Raw genomic sequence first — 10,847 nt, forward strand, 5'->3', positions numbered from 1 at the left:
TGCAGGGGGCACAGTTTCCCCGGTCAGGAAACTAAGATCCCTGGTCTGGGAACTAAGATCCCGCATGCTGTGCAGCAAGGCCAAAAAAATATATATAGAGAGAGAGAGTTGGCTGTTATGATTAGCTGTATTGATTTCTGTCCTACTTGCTTTATTCAAGGGTTTAGTGTAGAAAAGGGAGAGGTAATGAATGCAGGTGATGTTTCAGTTGAATGCTATTAAAGATGAGGGGAAAGACGAGAAACAAACCAAGCAGAAACTCTCAACGCCCTCTGGAGATGTGTGAGGGGATGGAAGGAGGATATGTAGGGTTCACAGCCTTTGTTCACTCAGTATTCCTCTCCTGGACATGACTCCAAGAGTCATGCCCCAGATCTGCTCCTTCCTGCAAAGCTAGAGGAGGCTCCAAGAAGACACGAGTGATGAAAGAAGACTCCTGTGGCAGGCAGGTGCTCACTCCTTCATTCACTGATTCATCCATCCATTTAACATACACTTACTGAGCATTTCCTGGTTCCATTCTTGCCCCTTGCAAATCCCAAGAACCTGATGAACAGAACAAGGAGTAGTCAGATCATTCCCATGGGGAATCCCTCTAGACTCCCAGGTTGCCTCTCCCATCTCTTCCCGCTTCTCCTGCTCTGGGTCCAGTTCACTGCAGCAATGTCAGCTGCAAATACTGCAAAGTCCCAGAAGCCCCTGAGGGGAACTTTCTGCCGGTGTTCCCCAATGCCTTCCTCCCAGTGGATGTCTGCTGGGCAGACATCCTTAAACTCAGTGAATACACACTTAAGATTTGTGCATTTCACTGTATTTCACCCAGCGCAACCAAATAAATAAATAAAATAGATATTTAAAATTAAAAAAAAGATACATTGTACAACACAGTGAATATAGCCAATATTTTATAACTATAAATGGAGTATAACTTTAAAAATTGTGAATCACTATATTGTACACCTGTAACATATAACATTGTACATCAACTGTACTTGAATAAAATTAAATTAAAAAAATCTAATTGCCACAAAGATCACAAAGTCCAGAAAACTATATTTTTATTAACTAACTGCCTGACATGCTTAATGATATTTTTTATCATTTTTTTGGCTGCATAGTTCTGATGGCCTCTTGCTGTGACAATGATTTTGTAAATACCATTTTCCATAGACAGAATTAAAAGATAATTCAGTCTTACCTCTATCATGGATGATCAAATTTGTTTTAAAAAATTTTATTTTAAGGGTTACAGAAAAGTTGCAAAAATAGTACTGAAAGATCCCATGTACCCTTCATACAGCTTCCCCTAATGTTAACATCCTAAATAATTTTAGTACAATGATTAAAACTAGGAAATTAACATTTGTATAATAATATTAAGTAAACTGAAGGACTTATTCTATTTTCACCAGTTTTCCCACTAATGTTCTATTTCTTGAACAGGATCTAACTCAGGACCCTACACTGCATTTAGTTGTTAGGTACAATGGCACGTTTGAAGAGAACTGGCCAGTTATTTTGTAGAATGCCTGTAAATTTGGGTATTCTGATGTTTTCTCATGCTTAGATTGAGGTTGTATTCAAATTTGTTTTGAATTATTGGTAGTTGCATAAATTATGTGCTTTCATACACAGTCACATACACTTGTGGTTTGTAGTACTGCCGCCCTAGAAACGGAAATTCTGATCAATTATTTTTCATGTATTCACACCAAAAAAACAAGAAAAAATGGTACATTTGTAATTGTATATGCTGCATTATTGAATAATTTCCATTTTACGTAGGCATTGATGAGAACAAAACAGTCCACATTCCACTTACCTTTTACACTTCTGATGATTGGAAGAATTTTCCACTGATTAGCTTCTAGCTCCATACATTTCAAATCTTATTACTGGTGTCCTATCCACATACTTACAGTGCTGGGCACCGTCGGACCACATTCATACTATGATATGACATCTGGCTCCCCTACACCCACCCCTAGCAATCAACATGGAGATTTCTCTTCAGAGCAGTGAAAAGCAAAACATAAGTTTAAGGTCTCATCAATTCACTCTGCCACACTTATTTTAACAATCCTTGATCACTGTGTTACATTTTAATGATAAGATGTAATCGAATGTTATTTAAATCATCCCATCTTTTGATTTTACGTAAAGTTGGCTTAGATCCCTTTCCTATATCTATTGGGAAGACCAACAATCAATCTCCTGAAGATTTCTGTGAATTCACACATTGTGTGATTTTTCCAAGATTTGGGGAAATGGAGGGGGTTTATAATTCAGCAACATAATTGACTTAATACTAAACTTTAAACAGTCCTTTCTTAGGGCTTCCCTGGTGGTGCAGTGGTGGAGAGTCCGCCTGCCAATATAGGGGACGCGGGTTCGTGCCCCCGGTCCGCGAAGATCCCACATGCCGCAGAGCGGCTGGGCTCGTGAGCCGTGGTCGCTGAGCCTGCGCGTCCGGAGCCTGTGCTCTGCAACGGGAGAGGCCACAAGAGTAAGAGGCCCGCGTACCGCAAAAACAAACCCAAAAAGTCAGCCGTTTCTTAAAGTCCTTTGGTTACCCTGACACTGAAAAATTTTCACTGGTTACTTTTATCTATAAACTCTAGTTCCTGACATGTTTCTTACTAATACTACTCTTCTTTTCTTCCTCCCCTCCCCCTCTTCTTCTTTTCCTCCCCCCTCCTCCCCCCTCCCCTCCCCTCCTCCCCCTCCTCCCCCTCCTCCTTCCCCTCCTCCTCCTTCTTGTTTTCTTGAGGCACAACTGACAAATAAAATTGTAAGATTTTAAAATTTTTATTTTATTGAAGTATAGTTGATTTAAAGTGTTGTGTTAGTTTCAAGTATACAGCACAGATATTGTTATACAAACCCACACACATATGTGTGTTGTGTATATATATATTCTTTTTCAGATTCTTTTCCCTTACAGGTTATTACAAAATATTGAGTATAGTTCCCTGTGTATACAGTAGGTCCTTGTTGGTTATCTATTTTATATATAGTAGTGCGAAAATTGTAAGATATTTAAAGTATGCAATGTGACGATTTGTTAACTCTCTTCTTTAGGGAGTCTTATCTTTGTTCCTTTTTGACTATTCACCCCAAACCCCCAAATTCCATTATCTTCTCATGCGAGGCAGTTTAGCTATTTCTTTATTAAACTGTCTCCATTGGGTACCTGTTGCCTCCCTAAAGGTGTTATAAATGTTTTTTTCCCAAACCAAGAGAGTTATCACCTCCAAGAGAAGTTATATTTTCCAGTTTTTAAATGTCTTTTCATCCTACTTCTTACCTAGAGTAAATACTAATGAAACAAAATTTGTACCACTTTGTAACCATGATGCATAGCAAGAGGGAGGAGAGCATGGGAGTGAGACCCACAGGTTGAGGGGCCAGATCTCCTGGGTCAAAATCCTGACTTTCCTCAACAATAAAAAGATAAATAACCCAACTGGAGATGGGCAAAGGATCAGAGTGGACATTTCTCCAAGGATACGGACCTAAAAATAAAATGGCCAATAAGTACATGGAAAGATGTTCAGCATCATGAGTCATCAGAGGAATGCAAATCAAAACCACAAAGAGATAATATTTCATACCCACTTGGATACTAAAATCAATACACAGATGATAACAAGTATTGGCAAGGATGTAGAGAAACTGGCAACATACACTGCTGATACGAATGTAAAATAGCTTCTTTGGCACAGTCTGGTAGTTCCTCAGACAATTAAACATAGTGTTAATATACGATCTAGCAATTTCATTCCTAGGTACATCTACAAAATAAATAAAAATATATATCTACACAGAGACTTGTTCACAAGTGTTTATAGTAGCATTATTCATAATGGCCCCAAAGTGGAAATAACCTAAACTGTGCATCAGCTGATGAACGGATTAAGAAAATATGGTATGTCCGTACAATGAATTATTGCTCAGCCGTAAAAAGGAATAAAGCACTAATATGTACTACAATGTGGAAAAATCTTCAAAACATTATGCTACGTGAAGAAGCCAGACACAAACAGCCACATATTGTATGATTCCATTTTTATGAAATCTCTAAAGGCAGACCCATAGAGAAAGCAGATTAGTTGCTGGCAGTAGCTTAGGAGAGGAAGGAATAGGGAGTGATTGGCAAAGGGTATAAAGTTTCTTTTGGGGATGATGAAAATGTTATGAAATTAGACAGTGGTAATGATTGTACAGCCTTGTGAATATAATGAAAACCACTGAATTGTATACTTTAAAAGGATGAATATTGTCGTATGTTAATTACAGCTCAATAAAAATTAATTAATTGATATTAAAAATTTTTAAACAATGCCCTCACACATATTTTGAATGATAATGATTTCAGTAATTTTACAGAAATACCAAAAGAATAATTTCACTTGCAAAATATCCTTCTAGATTCCAAGCAAGAGCACAGTTTAAAGGTGGCATACACTGTGGTTGCTGGGAAGCGGGGGGCGCTGTGTGGGCAGGGTTGGATTGGGAATTGTGGAACTAGCAGGTGCAAACTATTATATATAGGATGGATAAACAACAAGGTCCTACTGTATAGCACAGGGAGCTATATTCAATATCCTGTAATAAACCATAATAGAAAAGAAAAAAATAATGAAGATAGCATACATTCTCTTGGTCTCTTGACAACTGGAGAGGTAGGTCTGTGCGCCCCTCTTCTCTCTGAATCTTGGTGGGCTCTGTAGGACTGTAGTGTGACTTCTCTGACCAATAGACTACACAGAAGTGATGTTGTGCCAGTTTCCAAGCCCAGACGTTAAGAAAGTTTCTGTCTCTTAAATATCATTCCTCGAGTTCTGTCATTTTGGAAGAAGTTGAACAAGCCTGCTGCAAAGACCACCGAGAGGCCCTGAGTCTATATGGAGAGGGAGAGTGGTCCATCTGAGTTCAGCTTCTAGCTATCCTCCTGAGATTCGAGACATGTGAGGGGAAGCCTTCTTGGACCAACCCAGACATCATCTGGATTACCCCATGGAGTAATTCCAGTCAACGCCACATGCAGGGGAAGAAACACCTAGCTGAACCCTGCCTGAGTTTCTGACCCACAGATCGTGAACATTATAAAATAAATTCTATTTAATCTTTATGTGTGGGTGGATTGTTACATATATAGTGTGTTGCAAAACTATAGATAACTGAAAAAACAACTTAAGAGAACTGCCCTGGAGAATCCTTGCTAAGCCTGTATTTGCAAAATAATTTCCTTAAGCAATAGAAAGTAATAGATAGCCTTACTAATGAAATCTTACTCTGTATGGATTTATCTTTTAAATGAAAGCTTGGAAGAGACAAAGAAAACGATATGCCATAGATCAGTTCTATCCTGAACCCAGTATGTTGACTGGGTCATCTCCAAACATTGATTGATCATGATAATGGAGCAAATTAATGAATATGCGTGTTAGACAACTTTGCTGTTAACCATTGATTTGTCCTGGCACCGACCTCCCCAGGAGCATGGTTTTCTCTAACAGCACCCATGAGATTGGATGTAGGTGTAAAGAAGGGTACTGTCATTCACTAGATTCAAGGCACACACAGGGAGAGGCCAGGAAAGCCAAAGGCAGAGGTCTGGCAGGTAGTTGGAAATATAGGTCTGGAGCTCAGAGAAGTGTGGGAGGGAGAAATTGGTTTATTGAGCATTACAATTTGTTTGGGAGGACAGCAGCTGGGCATAAATCCAATGATCTCATTCTGCCTAAAACCTTTCACAGGCTTGATTTCAGGATGAATTTCGAACTCTAGCTTGGCACACAGGCCCTTCATGATCTGAACGTTGCCTGTCTCTGACCTGATCTACCATCCCTCACCCATCCCCACCCTTTGATATAGACTCATTCACGTTCGTAGAACACTGAGCTCCATCACACCATGTGCTTTCAAATCCATACCTGGTATGCTTTGATCACCCCTCCACCCCATCTACTGGCCCACTTGGCTCAACTGCCCCTCCTCCTGGCCTCTCGACTATCCCTTTCCTTCAACAGCTGGAGTTTTGTTTGCCTTCCCCTAGGAGTACTCCACTTCACTACTTGCAAATGCCCTGTGCTATTTGTACAACAGCCCTTATCACAGTGCATCCACACTGACAGTTTTCTTGGTGGTTGAAAGAACAAACATACCACACTGCACACAGGGTTGCTAAGTGAACATTCCCAAACATAAACCTATTGGTCTTCTCCCTGACCCAAGCCCACAAGCCCCCCCACACTTCTAACCGGAATTCCATTTTCATGAATAATAAACACCCTCACATCTTCAGCCTTTGTATCTCTTAAGGTACCCCCAATTCCCGGCCTCAACTAAGAACTGGTCGTGTCCTGTGGACACCTCTTTGCCTGCAGTTTCTGAAGTGGAGGCTGTTTATTTTCCCACATGCCTCAGCTTCCCGGGGCACCCCCACTTCCAGACCCTTCCTCCATCCTGACATGAAACGCCTGCTCCTTTGAGCCTCAAGTCATGAGGCTCCTCCTCTCTGACCCTTTCCTGGATTTACTTCCCTCCTATGTCTCTTTTTTCACAGATGATTTTGGTGCCTGGTTCTCAGCCTTCTCATCCTAACACTGCCATCGTCCAGGTGACTTAATTATCTTCATAGATGTGCCAGCAACTCCCTGGACCTTCAGGCCCCTGACCTCCTCCTCATCAGAAACCTCCTCTACCTCATTCCACCCCTCAGTCTGTCAACACCTGGAACCATCCACCTCTAAAATCCTGCATTCTGACAACCCCACCACAGCACCTCCTATTCATCTAGCTCTCTTGTGGCACGAATCCCAACGTAGCAGTTATTGAACCCCAGGAGGACCTCCAGACCACTATGAGGCCCTGCTGTCATCACTTCCTTTTTTATCCAACTGAGATTTCATAATCACTTCAATCATTCCCTTGCCAATATCCTCAGCCCCCTGACCCCCTTGTCTTTCTGCCCTGACAGCCTGAAAACCCCAACTCTGGATGAACCCATGCATTGGTCCTCTTTGTGCAGCTGGCTGATGAGAGCTGCTAGAGACAAATCACCTTGCATGTTGATGCCTTTATAAGTACTTAGCCACCAACGTCACCCAGGGCTTTCAATGAAACTGTCCATCTTTTTTTATATCCCTAATTGCCACCAACCTAATCTCCACAAAGATTATTTCAAACCTTCGTTATCCCTCTTAAACTCCTTGCCTCAATTTCAACATGTATTCTGACCTCTTAACACACACACACACACACACACACACACACACACACACACACACACACACAAATAGGGACCACCAGAAGGAATATTCTGCTACCAAGTTTAGAAGTCTATTTGAATTCACGCTCATCACATTTTCCTTTCCTCCTGAAGTGAATTTGTCTCTAGCTCATCATCTCCTGCTTTCTCAGGGACATTACTCTAGCATTTATCTCCTATCTCCCCTTTATCTTTAATTTTTTCCTCTGTGCTCTTTAAAAATGCTCCTACCAGGGAATTCCCTGGTGGTCCAGTGGTTAGGACTCCACACTCTCACTACTGAGGGCCCGGGTTCAATCCCTGGTCATGGAATTAATCCCACAAGCCGCGTGGTGTGGCCAAAAAAATAAAATTAAATAAATAAAAATGCTCCTACCTTCCCACCTCCTCTTCCTGATACTAAACTCTTTTCTCCTCCCCAGCCTGAAAACATTGGCTACATTTTCTAACTTTCTGCTCACCCCACAGCCTCCTCCAATCAGGCTCCCACCCCACAACTTCTCTGAAGCTGTTCTCCCCAAAGTCACCAATGACTGATACAGTGCTGAATCTAGTGGACACGTCTCAGTTCTTTGTTGCCTGACTTCTCAGTAGCATGGCACACTTGATCAATACCTACTTCTATTTTTCACAGTTTTATTGAGGTATAATTTATATGCACACGTTAAAAGTATACAATTTGATGAGTTTTCACATTACCATACACTCATCACACAGTCTATCACCACCGTCAAGACAATGAACATGTCCATCACCCCAAAAGCTTCCTCATTCCCCTTGGTAAAACCCTCCCATTCCTCTCCACTTCCCCCCATCCCCGGGAAGCCACTGGTCTGCTTTCTATCACCACAGTCTATAACCTACAGTTGGCATTTTCTAGGATTTTATATAAATGGAATCATTTTGGTCTGGCTTCTTTTACTCAACATAGTTACTTTGAGATTCCTTCAGGCTGTTGAGTGCATTGAAAGTCTATTTCTTCTTATTGCTGAGTAGTATTCATTGTGTGGATGTATTACAATTTGTTTATCCATTCACCTGTTGATGGACACTTGGGTTGTTTCCTATTTTTTTATTATAACACAGAGTCCATCATCATTCACATACAAGTCTTTGAATGAATAAACTTCCATTTCCCTTGGGAAATTACCTAAGAGTCATATGATAGATGTATGTTTAACTCCCATTTAACTATTTGGGAAATTGCCAAACTGTTTTCCAAGGTAGTTGTATCATTTTGCATTCTCAGAAGGAGTGTATGAGAGTTCCAATTGCTCCACATTCTCATCAGTACTTGATATGGTCAGTCTTTTTTATTTTAGCCATTATAGTAGGTATGTAGTGGCATTTTATTGTGTGTGTTTTTTTTGTTGTTTTTTTTTTGCGGTACGCGGGCCTCTCACTGTTGTGGCCTCTCCCATTGCGGAGCACAGGCTCCGGACGCTCAGGCTCAGCGGCCATGGCTCACGGGCCCAGCCGCTCCGCGGCATGTGGGATCTTCCCGGACCGGGGCACGAACCCGCGTCCCCTGCATCAGCAGGCGGACTCTCAACCACTGCGCCACCAGGGAAGCCCTTCATTGTGGTTTTAATTTGTATTTCCCTAAGGACTAGTGATATTGAGCACTTTAAAAATGTACTCATTTGCCATCTATATATCTTTTTCCTTCCTTCCTTTCTTTCCTTCTTTCCTTCTTTCTTTCTTTCTTTCTTCCTTTCTTTCATTTTTGGCTGTGTCTGGTCTTAGTTGCGGCACACGGGATCTTTGTTATGGCGCATGAGCTCTTCGTTGTGGTGCGTGGGCTTCTCTCTCTAGTTGCGGCATGTGGGCTCAGTAGTTGCAGTGCTTGGGCTCAGTAGTTGTGGCACACAGCCTCTCTAGTTGTGGCCCACGGGCTTAGTTGCCCCTCAGCATGTGGGATCCTAGTTCCCCGACCAGGGATGGAACCCGCATCTCCTGCATTGTAAGGTGGATTTTTAACCACTGGACCACCAGGGAAGTCCCTATATATCTTCTTTGAAGTATCTGTTCAAATCACTTGACCATTTAAAAAATTGGGTTGTTTTCTTAATCTTGAGTTTGGGGAGTTTTTAAAATATATAGTCTGACTACAAGTCCTTTTTCAAATATGTGATTTGCAAATATTTTCTCCCAGTCTTTATTTTTCAAAGAACAGAAGTTATTAATTTGGATGAAGTCTAACTTAATTTGTTCTTCTATGTATGGATCATGCTTTTGGTGCTGTACCCACTTCTTTAAATGCCTTTATAATGCATTCTATTACACCACATCCTCTGGGTTCCCTCTGGTGCCAGTTATCAATTTATTGCCTTTCAGCTCCAACTCATCCTTTTTGCCTGCTTTATGAGAGTGGAAAATGACCCTTCTATTTTCTATATTCTCTTCTTTGGCACCTGGCACGATATTAAGCTTTGTCAATAGATGGCACTGGAGAGACACTGCGGAAAGAAAGGGGCTTGCTTTCTGGTTCTGTTGTGCTAGCTCTGCAGGCTTCTGCAGCAGGCTTGGCTCCCGCAGTGCCAGGCTCCTGTGGTCCACGCAGGTTCTGCACCATCAAGTGCCTGGCTCCATCAGCATTCAGTGGCGGGCAGCGTCCCCCAGCAACCCTCCCCTCAGGTGGTTTTGTAGCAGAGTGCCTCCAGTGAGACACTTCCCTGTGGACAGCTTTCCCTAGCACAGTGGGTTTCCAGCAAATTTCAGTGGTGCAGCAGACAGTGACTTCTCTGCCATTCAGTGTGCTATACTCTCCAGCAAGCCCTGGGCTTCAGTCTGGGAGTAGAAGGGGTCTTTTGGTTGGCAAACTGTGACCCACAGGCCAAATTCAGTCCACTGCCTGTTTGTGTAAATAAAGTTTTATTGGAATACAGCCATGCTCATTCATTTACATACTGTCTATGTCTATAGCTGTTTTCATGTTACAGTTAGCAGAGTTGGTAGCTGCAACAGAGATGGCCCCCAAAGCCTAAAATATTTACTTTTCTTTATAAGAAAAGTTTAATCACTCCTGTACGAGCCAGTTCCTCATTATTCCAATCCCCCGTTATGGTTAATAATTCTGCATATTAAAATTTCCCTGTTCAAATTTACTGTGTGGTTTCTCTAACCCGCTCAGACACAGGCTAAAACCAGTCCATTTTCAGTCTTACCTTTCTCTACTTATCCCATAATTTGAGTGCTCCTCAAGGTCCTCCTCTGCACTTTCTCTAACTTCCTCTCCAAGTGACTCTTCTGCTTACCCATCTTCAGTCATCAATTTTGTGGAATTGACTAAAGAAACCTCAGCTACAATTGGAGTGGGACAGGCCTATATGGGGAGCTCTCATGCCCAGCCATGCATCATCAATTACTCCAAACAGGAAGAGATGTTTGCCTACATCTCCCACAGGAAAGTGTTGCCTGCATCACTATCCAGCAGGAAGAAGAAAACTCTCCACCGCATACAGTCTGGCCAATCAGACTTTAGCAGCCCAACCAATGAGAAGCCTCCATACTTTGGATTCCCAGCTTTCTCCAATGGACTCTTTGATTATCACAGCCCCTTCCAACCCCC

The sequence above is a fragment of the Lipotes vexillifer genome, unplaced genomic scaffold (assembly GCF_000442215.2).
Source record: "Lipotes vexillifer unplaced genomic scaffold, Lipotes_vexillifer_v1.1 scaffold629, whole genome shotgun sequence".
Classification (NCBI taxonomy): Eukaryota; Metazoa; Chordata; class Mammalia; order Artiodactyla; family Lipotidae; genus Lipotes; species Lipotes vexillifer.